Source organism: Opisthocomus hoazin, chromosome Z, assembly GCF_030867145.1.
Source record: "Opisthocomus hoazin isolate bOpiHoa1 chromosome Z, bOpiHoa1.hap1, whole genome shotgun sequence".
Lineage (NCBI taxonomy): Eukaryota > Metazoa > Chordata > Aves > Opisthocomiformes > Opisthocomidae > Opisthocomus > Opisthocomus hoazin.
Window position 1 is genome coordinate 32,404,941 of NC_134454.1, and position 23,911 is coordinate 32,428,851.

The 23,911-nt window shown below is 43.6% G+C and overlaps 1 protein-coding gene across 1 annotated transcript in view; it reads left to right on the forward strand.

Moving 5' to 3' along the window:
• LOC104335458 (PALM2-AKAP2 fusion protein) overlaps window positions 1-23,911 on the forward strand; it is a 230,588-nt gene that overhangs the window by 118,243 nt on the left and 88,434 nt on the right.

Genomic DNA, 23,911 nt, shown 5'->3' on the forward strand with positions numbered 1-23,911 from the left:
ACTTGGCTTAGTTTCTGCTAATTGTTGTTCCCATTTTTCTTTTTACTTCAGTCTAATCTCTTATGTCTCCCATAGTTGCTTATCTCTGTTGTTGGACCCTTTTTCCTGAGCTGACTCTGGCCCCAGTTTTTCCTGTAGGGGCAAATGTCTCTGCTCCTCAACACTCATTATTGCTTACATTTTGATAACATCTACTGGCCAGATAAGAAATAATTTTGTTAAATGAGATAAACTTAGTAAAGGAAAGCCTGTTGCTAGTCCAGGTCTCAGCAAACACTTTGGAACCATCTAAGAGCCATGGCATGAAAAAATGTCCATCTCTCTCTTCCACTGCAGTTTTGATGATTAATGGCAACTAACTATCTCTGTGTTATCTTCATTTGGACAACTGGAATTTGTAGTTACATTTATTATTCAGCCCTTTCAAATACTGGGAAGTTGAATACTCAGTGAAATGCACTGTGTTTGGGTGTTTACTTGTAGGTATTTAAACATTTCTGCACTGTATATTTTGTCAACAGGCTACACAAACAATTTTACTAACTCTGCAGGACTTTCTCTTATCTGTAGAGCTTAATGTATTTAAGCTGCTGCAGGACAACACTGCTTTATTCTCTGCAGACATCTTTATTCTTTGTCTTGTCATTTTTATTGTTCTAGTGGTAGTGAATAAAACCATGCATCTGTTCCACAGGAAGGACTTAATCCAAAGCTCATTGAATGCATTGGAACAGCCTCCACTGGGCTTTGGATCAAGCTCTTTAGTTCACAGACAAATGCTCTTTGTGAGAATATGCTATTCAAGTATTATACAGAAGAGTTACAGAGGTTCCCTATTTCTAAAATAGTGATTGCTCTTTACATCTTTTTTGCTATGCCTGTTTAGTTGGAGGAACTGTATGCAACTGTCCATAATTTTTGAAGTACTGTGCTCTGTGACTATCTTGCCCCAGTAGTTGATATAAATGTTGAATATGTAATGCTGTGGTAACAAGTAGTGCTATAGTGACACGGCTCTTCCTATGCATGCACTAATTCAGAAAATACATAGAGATACGGTCCCTGCCCCTGAGGATGTTCAGGCTCAATCAGGCAAGCTGGACACAGGCAAGCCATCTTTCAGGACTGCCTTATGTTGATGTTATTGATGAAGCAGACTTGAAAGAGGGATTTGTAGAATAAAAGAGGGATACTACTGAATGAGAATTTTTTCTGCACGTAGGAAGAGGAACAGACTGAAGGAGACACAAAGCCCACAGTAAGGCAAAGAAACAGGGGGTATTGTGGAAGAGGGTACAAAGGGACTAACACAAGGCAGGAGTAATCAGAACAGAAACGTTAGCTGAGCTAAGACTGTAAAGAGCTTTAAGTGAAACCTTACGGCTCCAGGTTTGCAATGACTGCATTTTCCACAAGAAGGAAGGAGAGCCATGAGTCAGTTACGCAGCGGTATCCCCATGAGCGGCAATGAAAAAATGCTTCCTTACAACACCACAGGTACTGAAAACTTCTTTGGATTTCTTGTGAAAGGGAACTAAAAGTTCCTGCGAACCAAAGAGAAGACGATGCCAGTGAAACTTGGCTGTTTTTGCAACTGCAGAACAGAGTAACTTCTTCACGTGGGCGTAGATTACACAGTTACTACTGGGTATTACTCCTGTGACAGAGCTGCTTGCAGTAAAAAATACATTACACTGCGTGCTAAGTGCTGGCAGGGCTACGCACGTAGTTTGTAAGCTGATGATGACTAAGACAGTTTGTGGAGCCAGTACTAAAACATTACTCACTTAAGAAGTCACATTTAAGTCAATGAGATTACTCATGTAGCTAGATGCCGACAAAGATCTTGCCAAGCTATTCCACCACGTAATAGATTTGAGCCTGTTAGTCAGCTGAATAACTTCAAAAAATAATTTTTAAGTTTGTAATACATTAGTATTTGATCTCCCTAACCACAGCTGAGGTCCCGTTACGTTCTGCAAACACCCACTAACAGGCAGTCTCTGTCCTACAATTCATCAACCCATACAGACAAATCAGGGAAAATGACTTGCCTTCTGTCACATCGCATGTCATCAGCAACTCCAGGAATAGAACAGGGATCTCCAGTCAGTTCCCTACCAGCAGCTCCTTGCCTCTGTAATACTCCACATTTCATCCCTGTACTGAATATAAAGCATTTATGAATGTGACCTCCAAACTTCCCACAGCTCTTCCGCTAATTGACTGATGGATCTCTGCATTCATTAGTTTTATAAATGCACTGAGAATACATAGAAATACCATTTTCATCTCGCATGCATGACTGCAAGCCAGTGCATTCCCTCATCCAGCTCATCTGCATGTTATTCTGCAGTCAGAGAAATAACCAGAACCACACAGAAAGGAAAATTAAACTAATCACAAAATTTCTGACAGCTAATCTAAGACACTTCAAAATCTGCATCCCAAGCAAAACTCATTTTTCATACTCAGTGAAATTCAGTGTGGAGGCTACCAGATCAAGCATCACCTTTCATGACCGCATTTCATTTTATAAATGTTATAAAAGTGCTTGACGTATCCAGCATCATTATCACAGTATTTTCCTTCCTTTCTTTATTCTGCACTGCTCTCAGCATCTGTGGGAGTTCACAAAGAATAAGAACAGTGTGCTGGGCTGTAAAACAGCAGCCTGAAAGAATTTCTTCCTAATAGGAAGAGGTATCCCCTTTGAATTACTCTCTATTTGAACGTTTGCTGCATAACAATAAAAAAATCTGCCTCACTGAAACTAGGCTCCAATATACTGACGAAGTCCCAAAGTAAAGCCTTGGAGCAACTTCTCTGCCTCCTGGATAAAGCAGAAGCAGCAGATATGGATACCGCTTTGCTCTCTTCTTTGCCCATTTCTCTCTCCTCTCCTCCAAACATCTTTGTCTTTCACCTCCTTCTCTTTACCTCCCCATCCCAAGCTGCCCTGTGTCTCTTCCCCTTCCTAACTCCAGGCACTCTTTGTTGGCAACGGCTGTGTCCTCTTTCTGCCCGTGGAAGAGGATGCATCTGTACAGAGGCAGACTGTAAACTAGGTCAGCTTGTGTGGCACAGAAAAAAAGAGCAGAAATACGAGCCTTTTTGTGTAATAACAAGGTCTCATATGTGCACGTGGCCCAGTTGTCAGAGGTGTTGAGTGTCCGCAGTTCCCACTGACCCCGGTGGCACTAGTCCTCTTCTCCAGAGGCTGTGCGTGTAGAAAAACATCCTCAGTGTTGCAGCCCCCTACAAGCAGAAGTTCAGATACGCCGTTGCACTTCCTTTAGCTTTCCCAAGGATGTCACGCTAGTCCTAAGATCTTTTTTTGTCGGATTTTCCTACATGTTCAGCACAGCCTTGGGATGCATGTTGGTCAGTCATTGGAGGAGGAATGAGGCAATATTCGGGGTGACACATCCCTTTTCAGTTCACAGAGCACATAAAGCAGGCCTGAAAGGGAATGACAGGCGAGCGACTGTCATTTGAGAGTTATAAACGACTGCTGTTGTTGGCAAATACTGGGTTAATGTGGCTGATCTTAATACTCCTCCTACTTTCAGAATTTTTAGAAGAATACCAACTAATCTTGCAATTCATTATTTAGGTAAAGGTATTTTAACTTCACAGTAAAAATTAGCGAAGACTGCACTCTGGCAAAGACTAATCCCTTCTTCCCCCTACCTGAAGCCCTCTGTAATACCCTAAAAAAATGACAGAGTATTAACAAAATACATCTTTAAACAAAACTTTAAGACATGATTTTCTTCTGCTGTTGTAACTGTTGAAAATGCAAATTAGAAGCAATAGGCAAAACACATTAAAATATACACAGTGAAATCGCATTTGATTTCCTCTGTGGTGTATTAGTCATGTGCTACCTAATTAATACTGAGTAAATGCATCCCTGTCATAAGAAAAAAAAACAAAACACCAAAATGCAAACCGTACCTGTGTCGTCTGTGATATTGCTTTATCTAACAGAACAAAACCTGTGCTGCAGTCTTGCAGTTCAGTCCAGTCCTGTATGAGGCCAGCAAGCTGGAGAGGAGCAGAAGGTAACTGTTGGAACAAAAGGGCAGAGGGTGGGAACCCAAGAAGAGGAGCTCTGAAGTTCTCCCTTTGGCAGTGTAACATCCGAGGTTGCTACACCACAGATTTTTCTCTATGGTGCAGCATTGCCAGTCTCCAAAACTTGAGGCCTTCAAAATGCATGAGACTGGACTATGCTTATTTTAATTATGTTTCTGAGGCCTTAAGGGGAGCTTTCTGCATGGTTCTGTAGTTTTCTGCAACTGAAAAAGACTAATTTATTTTCCTCCCTCCACTCCTCACGATAACTGGCTTACTCTGTTTCTAGCAGCTGAAGTTTCTAAAAACCCAACAAACAGGATCAGACCTGCAAAACATCCAAAAGGCACGCAACCACCACGCTCCTATTCCTCTCTCTGTCCCCTGTAGCTCCACATCATCACAATTTGGATGGCCATGCCTGTCGGCCGGCGTACGGGCTCTTGGTCCTGCGGGCAGTCTGCTGGGCGTGAGCAGCAGCGCACACCCACGCACAGTTGCCGCAGCCAGGTGTCGGAGGGGCAGCTTGCCTTTGCTCCCTGCCCGCTCCCCGCAAACAGGCTGAAGGGAGCCCTGCTGCGGTTCCAGCACAGGCCCCGCACAGCTGCACCCTGTCCTAGGAGGACAAAGGGTGGGAGTCCTATCTTTGGGCAAGTAACTGAATTGCAGGCATTCCTGAGAACATTCCTGGGCGGTGCAGCTGAAATATCCCTGCTTACAGCTGGTTCCCCTTCCTCCTTCCCATGCCAGATGTGAGTGGCAAGTGAAAAACATGCATTAAAAAAAGGCCATCCTTGATCCAGAGAATTTACAGCAAAGTATGAGCGAGATAAAACAGGCGGCTGCAGGTACAGAGGATGCCAAACAGTTCCCTGGGTCAAAGACCTTGGTGGAGTTTTGTCCGTACCGCGCTCTTCACGTGCTTTCGGACACACACATCTGCAAAGATGGTCGTGGCCACATATAGTTAGTAAGATACTGTCTGACTTACATTAATAACACCAGCGTACGAGTCTGCGTCTATGTATAGACACGTCTATGTCCTTACTCCATCAGCTTTTAAAGCCTCTCTCACTGTGGTGGCATTCAGTGTGCCTGTGTGCGAGCATCGGTGTCCTTGAGTTCTCACCCGAGGATGCAGCAGCTGAGTTATCAACAGCAGCATGTGACCTCCCCTTCAAAACATTGGCACCTGAAGGGTGGAGGGTGGCAAATGTGACACGAAACCCCAGCGCAGACTCTGGAGAACCAGAGGTCTTCAAACCTTGTGCCTGTACTCCGCCAACACAGAGTTGCTAATAGGGTTAGAACCAAGGGACACCTGGATTAATGCAATCTATCTGAGAAGAGTCAACATTGCTTCTGCAAAGCCCTGCCTTAAACAAACCTCTCAGGGGTCTCTGAAAGGGTCAACAAAAATGTGGATAATGGTGATCTAATTTCCATATCTGACTGGATTTCTAACAGGCTCTTGACAAAGGCTTTTAAGGAGACTAAGCAGCGATAGCAACCAGGGGGAAAGCCCTGGTATAGCTCAGTAATTGCTTAGAAGATAAAATGCAAAGTACAGAGATAAACGACCATTTCTTACAATGGAGGGAGGTGCTGGATGGCGTGGGGTTCTGCAATGCTCAGTGCTGGGGCTTGTGCTGTTCAGCACACTCGTATCTTACCTGGGAACGGAGTGAAATAGCAAAGTTTATCTGTGGTATTATTTTGCTCAGCTCAGTAATAATGAGGAAGACCGTGAAGAACTACACAAGGACACTATGAGGCTGACTGGGCAAGAGAAGAAATCCAGTGCAGGTGAACGTGAAATGATGCACATGGAGAAATAATCATGTAAAATTGTGGGCTCTGAGCTGGCCATTGCAGGAGCAAAATCTCAGGGCTGTGACAGACAGTTCCATGGAAACATCAGCTCTGTGTTCAAAACTTCCTCATAAAATGTCATTAAAGAGAAAAACATCATTGTATGACATTTCTTACGATTCACCATACAAATCCATGGTTTGCCCATGTCTTAAATACCGCATATTTATTCATCTCAGAAAGGATCTATTAGATCAGGATGGTGTTCAAGAGGGCACCAAGGATCGTAAGAACGATCATGTCATGGGTGACAAAGGCCCCCATGAGCAACCTACAGCTCTTCAGCCAGGAGAAGGAACGATGCAAAAGGATTGCAGTGGAGGTCTGCAAACCCAGCCCACGACCAGCCCGAAGAGAGGGTTCGGAGTTGTTTCTCGTCTCCAACAGTGGAGCCGAAGAGGTAATTAAGCTCGTATTGAAATGTGAAATAAAAGGCGGAGGTTCTTCACGGGAGGGGTGGCAGACCAATGGAAATCCTTGCCAGAGCCTGCTGAGGAAGCCCATGGAAGTCACCTCCGCTGCTTGTATTTAAAAAAAAAAAAAAGCCAAACCACACCAATGAACCGGAAAAAAAGAAAAGAAAAACCAAAAACACCCCAACCAGCAGCACAAGCACCCCGAAACCCTCGCCTGAGGAAATCCCCGGAGCCGCCAGCGGCGGGGAGATCCCGCTTCGCGCATCTCCCGCGCTGCTCCCCCACCCCCACCCCCGCCATCCCCCCGCCGTCCCCCGGGGCTCGGCCCTCGGTAACCGGAGAGGGCCGGCAGCCGGCGCGGTAACCCGAGCGCAGCGGGACGCGGGGGGATGCGCGGATCCCCCGCTCGGGGCGCAGCGACCCGCGGAACGGGGCCGGGCCGGGCCGGGCGGGGCGGGGCGGGGCGGGCGGTGGCCTTGCCCCCTGCTTCCTGGCGTCGGCGAAGGGGGCGGGCGGGGAGGAGGAGGTGGAGGAGGAAGGGGGACCCGACGTGCCGGGGCTGCGTGCCGCTGTGGAGAGGTATCTCGTCTGTTCGTTCGTCCGTCTGTGAGCGAGGGATCGCGGCACCCGGGGAAGGGAGGGAGGGAGGGAGGGAGGCAGGGAGGCGGTGGCTGCGGCTCCGGCGGGTGCCGGGCCCTCGGCGGGCTGTGGGGCACGGTGGAAATGCCGGGGCAGGGCGGGGGGTCGTCAGCGGTGCGGGGAAGGGGCAGGGGAAAGGCGAGGAGGGAGGATGGAAAGGCAGGGAGGGAGAGGCGAAGGGAGAGTGAGAACGCCGGGCGGGGAAGGGAAGAGGGAAGAGGGGATGCTGGGGGGGGGGGGGGAGACCTGCGCTTGCCCTCGCCCACCCCGCGAGGTGTGCGCGCCGGCCTCCCGCCCGCGGACCCCCCCCCCCCACGGGTATACGTCCCCCTGCAGGGGGGTGCGGAGGGGGCCGGGTCGGTGGGCGCGTCCCCGCGATGTCCGCGGGTGGGGGGGCGGCACTTCCCCGGTTTGGGGGCCGGGGGTCTTCGCAGCCCTCCGGGGAAGGGGGGGAGCCGGGAGGGTCGAGAGGCGGGGGGGCGGCGTGGAGGGGGTTTGGTGAAATCCTGAGGAGCCCGTGACGTAATTATTCTTTAATCAGCATGTTTTTTTCATGGCCATCTCAATTTTTCCTGGACTCCCCTTTTTTGAACTGAAAATCTCCCGTATCTTTGTTCCAAGCCTTTCTATTTTTATACCCCCTCAGTAACTCAGTGAAGCATGAGTTTCAAATATTTTATTTCTTTTTATTGGGGTTCCACTTGGGACCACTGCAGCGTAAACTTCTCAGACGTTGGTGTCTCTGCCTAAAAAGTTATTGAAATTATGACTGAGGTGGGCAGGCAGGCAGCTACTGTGGATAGGAACGTTCGGTTCCTGATGACGCTAACCATTAGCCAGAAAGAGCAGTCATGATACTGAAGTTTGTTTTTTGTCTTAAGATGAATCACCTGTCAGCTCTCAAAGATGTCCATCAGGGCAATAAGTACCAGCCTAATGTTAGAAGAGACAGAGCAGATCCCCTGGTCGCGATTTTACCGATGAAATAAGCGTGCCGTTTCATTCTGAGGTGTGATTAACAGTTCAACGTTGCAATGATATCCTCTGATTCTAGCATTGTCTCATAGCTCTGGTATGTCAATTTGTATTCATGCTGTGTAAGTGTTTTGCAGAGGTTTTGCGTATCTGACAGGGATTTATTTCACTTTCACAATTACATTTTCTGGTGTCACCAGCCTCAGGAACCAGGGAACATGTGTATACATCAGTACCTGTGGTAGTACTTGACCTTTTTCCTACGAAGTGCAAGTTATTGCATGTATTTTAAGATCATAGCTTTTATGTCCTTGCATACAGCAGAGGATAAAGTTGTAGCCACAATTCTGTTTGTGTAAGTCTATTCATTAGAAGTATTTCTGACTGGTCACTATTAAGCGTTTTTTATTCAGTTTATCTTCATTTTGTATGTGAATGCCAGGCCATTTGCTGCTCTTTGATAGCTTCTGCCATTGTAAGTTTGTGCAAATTTAAAATGTTACATACAGATATTGGTTTCAGATGACTGACATGTTGGTTTTCGCCTTAGTTTTCAAAGACCTGTCCAAAGAGTACAGGTCCCAGATGAGCTCTTAAGTAAATTAAGACATATTTATAGATGTCTCATAATAGTGCTGATAAGAAGTAGCTTTTGTGGCAGCTGATGGTTATTTTCCTTCTCTGTTGATGTGCAGCTCCTGTGCTGAGGATGTGTGCATAACTTCCCAGTCCTTTTAAATTACTCAGTACTCCTGCTGACTTCAGACTGTTGGCTAAGTGAAGGATACAGGATCGTATGGCTTACAGCATGAAACGTATACCCAGCAGAATCCTGAGCATTTTAATGTATACTTTGATCACGGGATATGTTATTTCATGCCTGGTTTGTCTTGTCTAAACTGCAGAACTCACTTTTGCTGCTGGAAACACCTGCTGATTTAGCAAGCACTATTGATTCTGCGATTATACAAGACATGAAAAGCTACATAATGCAACATCTAGAACTGTCCCTATTATTACCATTCACAGCGTGATATTTCTCTGGTCAACGTGCTGCAGTACTGGTTCTCGGGCAGTTCTGACTTCAGCTGACCGGCAGTTAGTTCATTTGTGGTTGTGGGGTAAACAGGTTTGTTCAAGCTGCCAAAAGCGTCTCTCTTTTACTCCCCCCCACCTTTGAAAAAGTGAAAAGCTTTGGCAGCTGTCTCTCCTAGCTGTCTGCTGAAGGCGCACATCTTGGTTCTCATCTAAGCTCTGTTGTTTGGCTGCCTAAAGTCCATCTTGAGTTCTGCATTACTTTGATACTACTTATCATTGCTGGCTTCCCGTTTCCAGGCGGATTCTTTGTAATTGTTTTGATGTCAAAAGTTAACGAGGGTATCCTAGCAAAATTCTGGACTCACAATCCATTGAGGAAAAGTCTTTTCCAGTACTCCCACCTACTAGGAGCAAGTCCATTGAAGTTGATATGAATAGTTTTGGCATTCAAATTACGTGAGAAAAAAAGGTTGGCCTGCTTAGTTATGATGATGCTCACTTACTTGAGTATTGCATTTGTCCTGTAAAGGAATGTTCTTTAATTGACTGCTGACCTAGACCACTAGAGTACAGGTCTGTAAAATTAATTATGAAATATAACAGCAGTACTGAATGAATGCCAGCAAATGCAGCTTTATCTATAATTTATGTTACTCTTTTTGAGCTGTAGGCCAAAATGGTACTCTTTTTCCTTCCTCCAAAATTTTAAGTTATTTCTGCTTAAATAATTGTAAGACTTTGAGTGGCATTGCTCTGGTAAAAAAGTATTTCACATCAGTCCGTTCCATCTTCGTGAAGGATAAATACTAATTACTCATGGCAAGATGAATGCAGTTGAGCAAAGTCCATCCTCTTGTGAACTCTCTTATCTGGGATTCTTCTGCTGCTAAGAATATACTCCACAGTGCAGCTTGATGAAGGGGGACCTGGAGAATGATTCTGTGGTTTAATCTTAAATGAGGAAGCAAACCTTGCAGTCTTCCTCTGTCTTGGGGTAGGTCAATTAGACCTGGTTTTCATCTCAGCCGTCTGAAAGTGAGATGTCCACTTTGAGTCAGTAGTGTAAACTACCTCTGTGGTCCAAGAAATGTGGAAGGTGCTTCCAGAGAGTCAGTCATCTAATGTATCTCAGACTGGGAAGATTTTTTAAAATAGCCTGGTGGTAACTTGTCAGCGTAGCCATCGTACTTGACTGCAGGAATTTAAATGTTGACGAAGATGGCATCTCGGGACCCTTCCAATACAGTTTCCTGTGATCAAGTGAGAATCGTGGTAAATCAGTACTGAAATGTGTACAAAGCTTTAAAAAGATGCATTGCACACAGTAACTTTAGGAGACCACAAATGTATCTCACTCCTTCCTGAAAAACAAGTCTCAATCCTCAGTACAGAAGTTTACCATCTGTAAAGTGCAACTAGTTTCTTCCTTTTTCTTCTATACATTGTGAGATCTTCAAGGAGATTTTACACTCTTCACTCGAGCATAGTGTGTTGAAACTGTAATTTCAGCTGCTACTGGAGGACCCATCGTAGTTTATAAAAAAATCACATTGTAACTACTGTTCAAAATTGTATACTGGAGAAATCTAGATTTTGTCATTCCTTATCTACCAAATAATCTTATTCACAATACCTGTTTGTTCTGCTATTATGACAAAATTAACAAAAAAGAGGATATATTTCTCATATTAAAATTCTGGGTTAGCGATATCAATTATGGGCTTATTGTTGGTGATGAACAATATTCAGTAATCCATTACAAATGTAAGTCACACTGTGCTTAATTCTGAAAAGAGATCCTTTGACTGAAGTTTACAATTACTGAGAGTTCAGAGTTTCACTTTTTTATTTGATGACAGTAAGATGCTGGGTTTACAGGAGAAAGCAAAACTGTGCCTTTAGAGTAATTCTTCAGAAAGGTGGTAAAAATACCTAGGTGTAGCAATACTCAAGTGTTATATCACCTGGTGTGATACTTTCATGCAATATACTGCAGAAGTGAGAATTTTCTCTGGGTATTTTTTATCAGAGAGAAGGATTTCTTTAATCCCTTATTAATAACAGAGAAAAACAATGCATTTAAAACATTCCCTTCAAAACATATATGCATCTTCAGAAGGATTAGGAATACTACTTTAAAAGACCTGCATAAGCCCTTGGGAAAACTTTGGTATGTGCTACTGAATCATGAATGCGTGTCCTGTTCTTTTTAGAATTTTTCTTTCCAGCTTAATCTAATTGACTAAAGACAGGAATCATGATCCAGGGGATAAGGATGCTTGCAAAGATCTGGATTTTTTTTCCAGAATCTGTTGATTCAACTAGTGTCTTTTGTGGCTCTGGGCATCATATTTTTCCCTCTTCTCCATTTTTCTCGGTCTTAAAAAGGAAAAAGAGCAGAAAACTTTCCGTGTGTAAATTGTTAAATTCACATCACTCTATGTATTTTGGAAAGGAAGTATTCTCCATGTATTAGCAGCTTTTTTCTACGTGTTTTTGTATTGCTTTAGATAACATCTGTATGTATAATGTATCCATGAATCAGGAAAACTTTTTAAGGATGTAGTGGGTGTGGTACTGCCAGTAAAAGGTGGCTTATATCTGTGTCATTTGTTCTTTTTCTAGGAGCTAATGTTACCAGTTTACTGAACTAGTGAGGAAAAAACTATCTTCTGCCTTGATAATTGTAAAATACCTTTAAACTGGTGACACATTAGAATTGTACTGACTTAAATAGCACGGAAAAAACAAACCACTAAAACTGCAACCACCACTGCCTCAATCACTGAGTAACTTAGTAAGTATGACAATTCTGTTGACTGGGCCTAGGTGCAAATGCATATGAGGACACGTTTAGCTTCCTTCCTAACAGCTCCTCTCAGGGACTGATATTTGACATCACAGCTATTTTTTATCCAGTAAATCCAAGAATTCAGGTGGATGTCTGGTGCCTCATTATTTGGGGCAGTGGCACCAGCATTGTTGGAGTAGAGCTTAGTAACAGCCATTTTTTCTCCAGTACTCCAGGGAAAAGTACAGCTCAATCTGTATACATCCTTGGAGTACCCTGTTTCTGTGTCTTGTTAAATGTGGGGCAAGTTTAGTAGTGCCAGTTGAGAATAATTCCCTAATAGGCTTGTTAATATACAACCCAGATCCACCCATCCCTGAAAAAACTTCACTTTTAAGAAGATCCCTTTCTTTTTTAGTAAAATTCTTGGGCAGGCTTCAGGAAGACATGAGACCAGAAATAGGAACCAGCTAAAATGTACACCTGTATTAGCATCCTGCACCAAACCCCACTGTCAAACTAATTCAATAAGTATAAATCTATTTATAAAGGTTGCAGTATTACCACAAATAAAGAGGAAGATATTAGTTTTGTTAAAGGACATGGGGTTGAACTAGCAGTTTTTGTACAAACCTCTAGTTTTATTCCATGAGGAATTTATCACAGTGCTTCTGTAGCTTTGTAAGAAAGACAATGTGAAGCCAATCTCAAATCTTTAAATATTATTCTATCAACTTTCCTCATAAATGGGTCATTTTGTTTCCAATTTTAGAGTTCCCCATTACCTGCTACCCAGCCCCAAGAGTGCCTGCAAGAAAAGGTTTTGCTGGTAGTGCTCTTGAGAACCCACATGCTGGTATGGGAGCTACTATCAATAAATCCACAGAGTCACTTAACCTGATTTTAAAACAGTTAAAGTACGTGCAAGGTGAAGAGACCATCGTGGTTTGTGCCATGATTTGATATTCCAGCTGTCCTTATGTTTTCAAGACATGTTTTATTGGCACAGCTTGTTCTCACCGAGGAGAGGAGGACTGTGGCCAGCCAAAGTCTCAAGTAAGGGCTGAAGGACCAGGCGCATGAGGAGGAAATGCAACCACAAGAGTTCAAATGCATTCAGGTCTTGACACTGTATTGTTTCGACTGTTCACAGGGACGCACCACATTGAGTTCCCAGCAGCGTTGCTCTGACATGGCTTGGCTGAGCTTGGCAGAGCAGTGAGACCAATCCATTATCCAGTCCAAGTGTAAAACTATTTACAGCAATTGTGTATTTTTCTGTTCTGAAAGCAGTGCATATAATGAATACACTGAAATTGGCTTAATCAAACCAACTGCTTTGGTCATTTAGTCAGATCTAAAGAGTAGCACAGAAGAACTTGTGCTGGCTTAAGATGCTGTTGTGTCATCTAGTAGGAGCCTGAGTCTGTCCTGCATCCATCTGATGCTCCCAGTCTCCATGATGCTTCCCATCACTATCTTTGGGCTGCCTATAGTTTGTACCTTCACTTATACTCTTTAGGTTCAATTCCTGTCTTTGTTTAATTTGAAATGTCAAAGACCTGTTAGCTTCTTTCACATATGTTCTTGCCAATGCAAGCGTGTTCTTCCTCCCTGATTCTTGAGTCTGAGTGAGTTCCCTCTGAATCCCTGGGGAGATTCCTTCTGAGGAAGCAAAGCAGCAGCCAGACTTTTGGGGAGTTTTTTGGGAATTTGGGTTGTTCCACCCGAAATGCTTTGAAAAAAAGAGCATAGACTGAAGAGACGCGCTTTCTGAAAATGAGGCCTTTTAACAGCATTTTTGATGTGTGCTTTGAACACCCCTATCCTGTTGCCTGTTTGGCTTTCTGGGGTGATATATTTGTAAGGCTGGGATTTATGCTCATTGTGCTGTATAAAATGTGTTTATCAACTCGGTAATGAGAACAGAAGTGGCATGGTACAGTGGATCAGCATGTATATTGACAGAGATTTCTAGGGAATATTTCTCACTTTAAGTTAAAAATACCTTTTAAATAGTCAACATTTTTGACCAGGATATATTTTAAGCCCTTAAACTTATTGAAAATCTTTTTCTGTCTAATTAATTTAGAGATAGCAGCAGGAAGCTCAACTAATTTTTAAATTTCTAGGAGGATCAGCCTTGGGGGAAAAAATTCACATTTGGAGTTGTCACTGGAAAGCTGACAACAGCTACTGGCATATTTAGAGAGTCTTGGAGCCAGTTTGTGAAACTATTAGCACATAAGCAGGACTTCCCAGAATTTAGCTTTGAGTGGCAGTTTATTCCACAGAGGATATGCTGATTTCTTGGAGGTAGGTGAAGGTATGAAGGTGGACAGTGTCATGGCTGGATCCCAAGTAGTGTATGGTGATTGAGCCAAACTGGGATTGACTGGTACATAAACCAGTCTTTCAGAATCAGCTGTGCTGAAGAGTCTGAGATAGAATTACTGTTTCTTGTAGGGGGTTCCTTGCTTATGTCTTTTTGTCAGATGTCATCAGATGCTTTCTGCTCTGAATAAAATGTTTTTAGGCTATTCTGCCTCTCATTCATTCCCCAGGCCTCTCATGGAGAGGGCTTTCATCTGTATAGTAGCAGCGACTTGACAGCATAATATCTTTGTTCTTCTCTGCTTCTTGTGGGACATGTGGGAAACCCAGAAGTTCAGCCCTCGGGCATGTCTTGCCTGCTGTTCTTGTTGACGCTGGCAAATCAGTGTATCCTGCTGGCCTGGGTAAAGGACATGACTTCTCTGTAACAAGCTGGGTAGGGTTTGTATTAAACCATCTCCTGCTGGAAACCTGTTTTCTTTCTGGAAGAAAAGGATGATAGGACTGTTCTCTTGCATGCTCCAAGACTCTGGATTATCAGAAGCTTTCTGAAGGGAAATCAAGCCAACACCCTATGTTCTCAGCAGAGTGAACTGTTGAAACAGGGACTTTCTAAGACAGGTGAAAAGGGTATTGCCAGCTGATCACCAGCTGCCACGGATGTAGGTCTGTGGGGGCAGAGGAGCATGTGCATGGCATTTTTTAAGCATTCCTCTTCCATGCTTGTGGGACATGTTTTTGCAGAATGGAAAACAAAACTGGGATCCTGCATGTGCAGATGTTACAGTTGGGGTGTCTGTCATCATGTTAAGCACCAGTAAGCAACCCAGAGGAAAAAAAAACAGAAAAACATGTTAAAAACTCTTGTCATATCAAAAACTCAATTTCTATTAAAACTAGTGGTGAGTGTGGAAGGAGGAGAGTGAGGGGAGGTTACTTATGCCAGTGTTCATTAAGTCAAGAGCCAGATGGCATTTAAAGCGGTGGCCAAGTTGCATTGGCCAGAATTATTCATCTGCATATGCAAGAGAATCTGAGATAATTAAAGACTGAAAGCACTTCTACCCATGTAACGAGCTGCCTTTGCCTTAATGTTAGCCTTGTGACACACTGACAGCACTCACACTACAGTGCACGGTCTCTGGAGGACAGCGGGGTTGAGCTCAGGTTGTGCGATTGATTCTTCAGTGCTTTACTCATTGCAGATGCTTACACCTCCAGTCTCTGCTCACACCTTCTCTTAGAGGGTTTGTGTCCTCCAGGCACAGGTGTAGCTGTTGGTCCAGACTGGGGGAGTGAGCAGTGAACATCTGAACACCAAAATGCAGAGTTACCTCTGCGGGTGCTCTGCTAGCTCCTTCGGCTACACGCTCTTAGGTGGCGAGGGGCTGTGAGTTTAGCGGGAGTGTAAGAGCAGTGCACAGTGGGGTGGCTCAGTTTTATGGATGGGAACTGACTCTGTAGTTAAAAGGCCTGCACATACATGTGTGCAGTGCCCAGCATCCCACTGGCGTCAGCCATCTGTCAGAGTGCAGCTGCACTGGAAATGCATCATGCCATTTAAATCTTATTTCTAGCTGTTGGATCTAATGAATACTTTGATTTCCTTGGGAGGCAGCAGGGAGGGGGAGAAATAAAAAACGAGACTGTGCAGGGCTTGCAGTTCTTACTGTGGCAAACATGAGTTTGAATTAGGATACCTTAATTTTTTACAGAAGAAAAGGCAACCGACTTTCACGGCAGGAGGACTTCACTTTGTTAGGCAGGATGCCAGGATATTGTGGTTTCTTGATGGTTTCATTCCTCAAGAACATGGTGGTGGGCTCCAGCACCAGAGAAAACCCATTGTGGAAGGTCATGCTGACAAAATTTCTCAGGCTCCTCCTAGTCAGGACCTTGTGGATGCTGTCTACCTGGACTTTAGTGAAGCCTTTGGTACTGTCTCCCACAGCATTCTGCTAGAGAGAAGAAGGCAGCTCATGGCTTAACAGATGTACTGTTTGCTGGGTAAAAAACTAGCTGGATGGCCAGGCCCAGAGCGTTGTGAACAGATTTAAATCCAGTTGGCAGCCGGTCACACGTGGTGTTTGCCAGGGCTCAGTTTTGGGTCCGGTCTTGTTTAACATCTTTATCAATGATCTGAATGAGGGGATCGAGTGCACCCTCAGTAAGTTTGCAGATGACACCAAGTTGAGTGGGAGTGTTGATCAGCTCAAGGGTAAGCAGGCTCCGCAGAGGGATCTGGACAGACTGGATCGATGGGCCGAGGCCAGCTGTATGAGGTTCAACAAGGCCAACTGCCCAGTCCTGCACTTGGGCAGGGTCAAAACAACCCCATGCAACGCTGCAGGCTTGGGGAGGAGTGGCTGGAAAGCTGCCCGGTGGAAAAGGACCTTGGGGTGCTGGTCGACAGTCGGCTGAACATGAGCCAGCAGTGTGTCCAGGTGGCCAAGAAGGCCAACGGCCTCCTGGCTTGTATCAGGAATGGTGTGGCCAGCAGGAGTAGGGAGGTGATCGTGCCCCTGTACCTGGCACTGGTGAGGCCGCACCTGAAGTACTGTGTTCAGTTTTGGGCCCCTCACTACCAGAAGGACATTGAGGTGCTGGAACATGTCCAGGGAAGAGCAACGAGGCTGGTGAGGGGTCTAGAACAGAAGTCTTAAGCGGAGTGGCTGAGGGAGTTGGGGCTGTTTAGTCTGGAGAAGAGGAGGCTGAGGGGAGACCTTCTTACTCTCTGCAACTACCTGAAAGGAGGCTGTAGTGAGGCGGGTGTTGGTCTCTTCTCCCAGGTAACTAGCAATAGGACAAGGAGAAATGGCCTCAAGTTGTGTCAGGGGAGGTTCAGATTGGATATTAGGAAAAATCTCTTTACTGAAAGAGTGGTCAGACATTGGAACAGGCTGCCCAGGGAGGTGGTGGAGTCACCATCCCCAGAGGATTTAAAAATAGGTGTAGATGTGGCACTTCAGGACATGGTTTAGCAGGCATGGTGGTGTTGAGTTGACAGTTGGAGCTGATGATCTTGGAGGTCTTTTCCAGCCTTAATGATTCTATGATTCTAAGTAGCTGGCAGTATGGAAACAGGCCTCTACTGCTTTGTTGCATTTCATGTTTGGGACTAGATGCTGGGCAATATGGTTAATTTTGGGCTGGTGAAACAGATTTGGTGTGTATATTCTGCTGCTGGACAGCAGTGAGCTGCAAAACAGCAAACAGTAATAATTCATGCTGCAGAGCCATATTTGAAGTTTACTTTTCCTAGTAAATTCAGATTTACTTGGATTATGTGGGCTTGATATGGAGCTTGCTATAGATGATGTAAATTTCTCCACAGGAAAAAAAGTCTTATAAGGAGACTGAAAGCAAATTCTTCTCTTGTTCAGCTTACAAGAAGCCGTAAGGAATGTGTAAAGAAAGTCCTCTCTTATTTAACTGAAGAGCCATTTCACTGATAACAAATTTTGGCTTGTTAACTCTAATGTTTTTTTATTTTTAATCTTTAAAGTTTCAGTACATTTCCTGGGCTGAAGAGTTATAAACTAACAAAAACATTTAGATTTAGAGTGTATTGTAAAGATCAGAAGAGTCTGAAAGAATGACTTTGCTGGAGCCTTTGTTCTTGTTGTTCAAATGCTGAGGTTTATACCCTTCTCTGAGAAGCTCTGATAAAAGCTACCCCTCCTCCAAAACACCAAATCATTGAAACCCAAAGCCCAAGCTTTCAGTAGTGCCAGTGGGTATGGTTTGGCCAGAGAAGATTTTTTGGTCTTCCTCACTGCTAATACAGATGAAAAGAGAAATACCTTATTAGTCACTTTTAGTATTTCCTGCGGTCTGTGACAGTGTTGCCAGAGTTTCTTTGGTTTGGCTGTTACAAAGATAACAACACAAAAATAATTGCCGTTGGGGTTGCAGTGCAGGGTCCTATTTCTTCTGAAGCCTGTGATGGGAAGGAGGTGCGGAGACGGGGGTAACATCATTCCCCTGGAGCAGGCTGACCGGGAGTCAGCTTGGCCAGGGCTGTGGTGGTGGCTCACGTCCTTGCTCAGTAGAGCAAGCAGCTCTCCCACCAGCCTACTTCCCAGTCTAGGTCACCTTCATGCTGTCTCCCCTTTCCTTCCTGAACACCAGCATCCTCAGTCTCTTGTTCTGCAGGGCAAGGTGTCCTCTCCCTCCACCTTTAACCTATTTCTTGTCTTGCAGTCACCTCAAAACTTTTGTTCTTTCAGTGTTTCATGAGTTTGTCTTTGAAGTGTTTCCTGGCACTGGGTGTCAAGGGACTAAACCAGAGTAAAGTGTACACACCCTAAACCCTTCTCAGCTCTGGTCACTGTCTGATTTATGTGAGGTTGAGTGGAAGGTTCGTTCATTTTGTGCAGGGAATCGCTCTGAGTGTTCAGTTGATACTGGAAGTTTCTTGCTCACATAAGCTGTGTGTTTAAAAAATGAGGTCATGTGTGACAGGAGCAGTAGGACAACCCATGAGAAGGTTATCAGCTGAACCAAATTCTGCTGCCAGCTGTGCACCAGCGAATGTCAGTAACTGCCCCAGCTGCTGGAGAGTTAATATAGATGTGGTGGTACAGCAGAGAAAAAGGTTTTGACCCTTGTCACCGTGACAGTCCTTCAGTCTGATACACCACAGAATTACTCCAGTTGTACCTTAGATGAGCTTGACTGAATTACATTTTTACTCCTGCAGTACTGGCTACATTTACAAAAGCCTTCCTGGAATGCAGTTACCAGGCAAGTCTTTTCACTTCGCTGATATATCCTGGGTCTTGCATTTTCAACATCAGCAATGTATACATGGCATGCATAACACTCATCCGGAACGTGAAGCCAGGAGGATACCTTGAAGGCTCAGCCTTCTGTTTCTTTCTGAAGTGTTACTTTCTCTGAAACATCTGGGATTTACTGCATTGCCATTGATTATTTTCAGGCAAGAGCAGCAGTTGGTTTTCTCGCCATCAGTAAAGTTACCAAGAGAAGCAGCATCAGAAATAGCTTTTCACTAGAGAAAACCTCTTAAAGGAAACTAGTAAGAGTAAAGATTTTTTTTGTTCTTAAATTCTTGCTCTTGCATGTTGCAGTATTGTTGCTGCAAGCCAAACGATTTATTCACAGCACCTTTTAACAACCAAAATAAAAAAAGATATTTAGGAATCCCTGTTAGTCCAGGCTCATAGTGGGAATGCTGCCTATGTGCTGTTGTTTTTTTCTTCCCTTGTGGTGGAAAATTTGGCACACCATCAAAATGGAGTAAGATCCTGCTACTCACTAGTTAATGTTATTTGGTGAAGTGGCACATGCCTTTATTCGCTTTTAAATCCAGATTGCTCTGGTCTTGTGTTTATACATTGTCTGGATCTTTTGTGAGCGTTGTGTGGGTACTTTTACTGAGGTTGGTGGGATTTCTGATTTCTTATGTGACCATGGCTTTTGCCTCTCCTTTGCCTTTCATATGTATGTGGCTTTTTTTTTTTCTTTATACAATGAAGTCAACCTGCTGCGATCAAACTCATTGCATAGAAGGAAAAAATGTGAGATGTTTCCTGCAAACAATTGATGACAAACTCATTGTACTAAAGCTTGTTGAAAAGGAACTTTTTTTTTTTTTGGAAGGTGAGAATAAAGGAATTTCCTCCTCCACCCTTGTGCTGTTGAGCTGTAAACTGATATTGTTGAGAGGGAAAAAAGTAGCAAGGCTTTAGTTTTCCTCAGGATATTATCATGTGATTTTAGTGAAGACTTTTAAAGATACAACTGTCATTCTAAAGGTTTCAGCAATTCCATTCAGAATAGAAAAATTAGTTCTTTGCTTGTTTTTAATTTAAAACATAGTCCATTCAGTTAATTTCCACAAAAGACATGCCCTCCTGAAGACTCGGAGTTTCCTCTGGCTAATTTCATAGTTCAGTGAAAATGAAATCTTTTTTACAGTGCACTTTATGAAGCAGTCTGATACTTATTCCAGCAGATAACTGAGTTTGCTCTGGCAAAACACTAAAGCCATGCAGGGTGCAGTCTTGTGGTTTTTCTGAGGAGTATGACTACAACTTGGTTTTGTCAGTTAGTAGCGATTATGTATTTGGCATTTTGGCTTTTTATTAGAGAGTTCTTAACCAAGTAAACCATCGTTGGCCTCTGACACCTGCTGCAAGAAATTAATTCCTGGTCCAGCCTGACTCCCATCAAGGCAATAGGAAAATGCTCTTTAAGAGTGGTAGCAGGGCGGGGTATATTCCCTTTCTGTATGTATTAGGTTTGACACTAGCCTTTTTTAGTTTGTGTTGAAGTTACTTTTATTGAAGCACACGCTCTGCAGCAGGGGCTGAATCCTGTGATGTCCTGTGCATTTATTTTACTTTATCAGACTGACTAGGCCCACCATCCCACCTTTTCCTGTTTTCCTTTGTACCCATGGGATTTCCCACAGACACAAGCTGTTGCAGGAATGCAGATCCCAAGCTCCTGTTCTGACATTTCTCTCAAAACTCAGACCATCTTTAATTTATTTCCCTGATGGTCTAGTTCCTGTTACCATTCAAGTGAAATAGCAGGGGTAGGTTAATGCTGCTCTGAATATTATTAATAGTTCATCGTTGCATCCCTAATTAAGATTGGAAATTGGATTTAAGTAATTATATAAACCCTTTATAAGGTACAGTTTCTGTCCCAAAATCTTAGGTGGACAAAATAGAGAATAAAGAAAGCCGATACAGCTTGTTGCTCAGTAGACAGCACTGCTACTGATAGGCTCCACAGGGCTGCCAATTCCCAGCAAAGAACAAAATCATTTTGTCTCTTTGCTTACTAGTTTCAGCAAAATTTAAACTTCAAACATTATTTAATGGTTTTTATTGATAGGCTGAATTTTCTACAAGTCTTGGTTTGACTGCAGGTAACAAGTCAGCTCCTCTTCCACAGATGAAGAGGAGCAGGATGTAAAATGTGGAGTAGGTTCTCAATTTTAGCCTCCTAGGTTGACTCTCACTGTTTCTGGGCATACTTTTAGAAGTCATAACTATATCCCCTCTGCAGGTCAGAGAAGTTATAAGGAGCCTTCAAAGATTACCAGCTTTTATTCCATTGCAGCAGGGCAGGATCAGGCATATTGCTTATTGCTTATCCAGACTTTTGAATTACTAGAACTGGGTATTCCTTGGTCATAGGTGGAACTATTAATAATTTAAAACATACAGCGTTTTTGGTGGTTCTGAGCTTGTGTTACTCCACCCTGAAAATGTCATAAGATGAAGCCTGGGAAGTGGTTGGAGGAAGCAGTGAGGCAGAGGCAGGGCAAAAGGAAGCTCTCACGGTCTGAGGCTGGGATGATGTCAGGAAGAATAATTGTTTTGTGCTCTTAATTGCTAGCTTGAATCATGCAACCCCAGCTGACATGGGTGGGGAGGCGGTGAGAATGCGGTGTGCCACAGCTGCACTCACTCATGGGGCAGTAGTCACCTGCCTGCTCACTGGTTTTTGGCTTACCATGAAAAGTGCAAGGATGACATAAGCGGGTAGCGTGGGCTGATCCAAAGCCCCTTCAGTTTCTTAGCCTGGCCCGTGGCTCAGTATGCGGTGATAATCAATGCAGAATGGGGGTTCATGGCTTTATCCCGTTTCAGCAGAGCTGTGGTAGGGCAAGATTTCAAATCTGCAGTAGCCTCTCTAGAGGCACATCGGACAACAGTGACTTAAGAAGACCTTGTACTTAGTTCTTACAGCTTTCCTAAGCATGTCTGTTGTCTACCAGATGCTTTGATCTGTTGAAGAGGAGTTTAAAGGAATATGGCACATTCAGTTCAAGATGCTGGTTTTAGTATAGAAGTTGTAGAACATCGCTTATATCCTGCAAAAATATGAATGTATGCAACTAAAAACAACCAGAAGTTAGCCTTTTAGATATGTTAGATTATCAGATTGGTGTATTTTAGTTACCTTATTTGCATGTACTGATAGGTCACCTAAAATAGACTAAGTACGGAAGCATGAGGATTTTGAGGCTGAATCAGTCTCGGAGAAGATTTAACCACAGCAATTTGCAAGGGCTTCTGCAGGAGGAGGTTACAAGGGCTACTTAATTTCAAAGTAAGTGTCCCCTTAATTTCCTTGTTAGAGGATAACTGTCCCAAAATGTGAGTGGCTTCTGGCTCCTTCCCAAACACTTTACTTCTGTGTTACCTCATCATTCTCATAAAGCTGACCACATGAAGCAAAGTTGTAAAGGGATCTCCATGTCAATGCATGTCTTTTCATACAGCTGTTTTTACTTGTGTGCCTGCTGTTGAATGCTGACTGGGTTTTTTTAACTGGAGAGGTGCAGATGACTTGGAAGTATCTGTGCGTGGTGCACCACGTTGCTGTGTCTTCAGAGCACTCATATAATTGGAAAGGGACGTGTGTGCCAAACATTTGGTTAGCAGCATTTATAGCTTCCTTGACTTAATACCCATTTCAACGTATTCTTTAAAGCCTGTTTCATGCTAATGAAAGAGTTGCCTAACAAACAGTGCCCGTGGTATGTCCTGCTCTGGAAGGGTTTCCAGCGGTCTTGCCAGGCGGTGGAGACTATATGAGAACAATGAAGCCAGCAAGAAGTTTTCTGTCGATTTCAGGTAGATTTGGATTTAATTGCCATTGCCATATAGATGGCATGACTGATTTAAGATTAGAAGCTGAAATTAGAGGTGGGGGAAAGAGAGAGAGAGAGGTGGCCTGGTCTAAAATCTGATTAGGGCCACTCTGCTCCTGCTTTTGATCAATTTGTTGGTGCTTTAGATCAGAAAATGAGCCTGATCAAGTTTATAGGAAGAATCTAAAGCCAGCAGAAAATGTTGTGTCATATGACCCTTACTACTTTTTAGCCATTTAAGATAACTCACTGGAAAATTTTTGAAATTTCCCTAGTGATGCATAACTGGGACAGTATTGAACATGCAGGGGGAAAAAAATCTTAAAGGTTGACATCTGTGAACAGAAGCTAAATGGAAAATATGTGGGACAGCACTGCACAAAAGCAATTGAAAATCTCTGAGGTACAGCAGTGAACGACACAAGTTTGAATCAGTAAGGGCTCATAAACATGTCGTAGCTTCAGCAGTTATCTCGGTTAGGGAAATAATGCAGTGATGGAAAGGATTCTACTCAAATACAGTTTCATTTGCCATTTGCCTTGAAACTTAAGGCTTTTTATCAGCAGCTTCAAGTCCAATTAGATTTAATCTTCTGCAGTTTGTAAATTTCACCATTATCATGCATAAATTTTTCCAGCTCGGAATCTTACTAGCCCTCAATACATCCATTACTTGCCAGCAGTTCTTCACATTTTTTCCAGATGGAAATTCTCCTTGAAATCAGATCTGAGTTTGCATTCACTTGAATTTCAAATGATACTCCCTAGTTCAGTTGGTAAAGAGTATCTTGCTCAGAATCCATTTGTCATAAAACTTTGATTTGGTCTGATCACCATTAACTTGGAGTCTTTCTGATCGGTGAATTATCTTCTGTTATTTTTACACAGAGGTTTCTTACCTTGTACACCCTCCAGCTTCACATGGCAGCATTTTTTGTTAATACAGCCTAAGTCTGTAAGTGCTGCTATAAAGCTAACATACTCCTTGCTCAGCCAACTAATTAGCAAGACTTTGGCAAGCTGCCTGAAGTCTTTGGGTCTGAATTAACTCACCTGTACACACTGCTTAAAACTAGAACCTCACTGAAATATCAGCATAGAGGTAGACTTGAACAACTGGGTGACAGA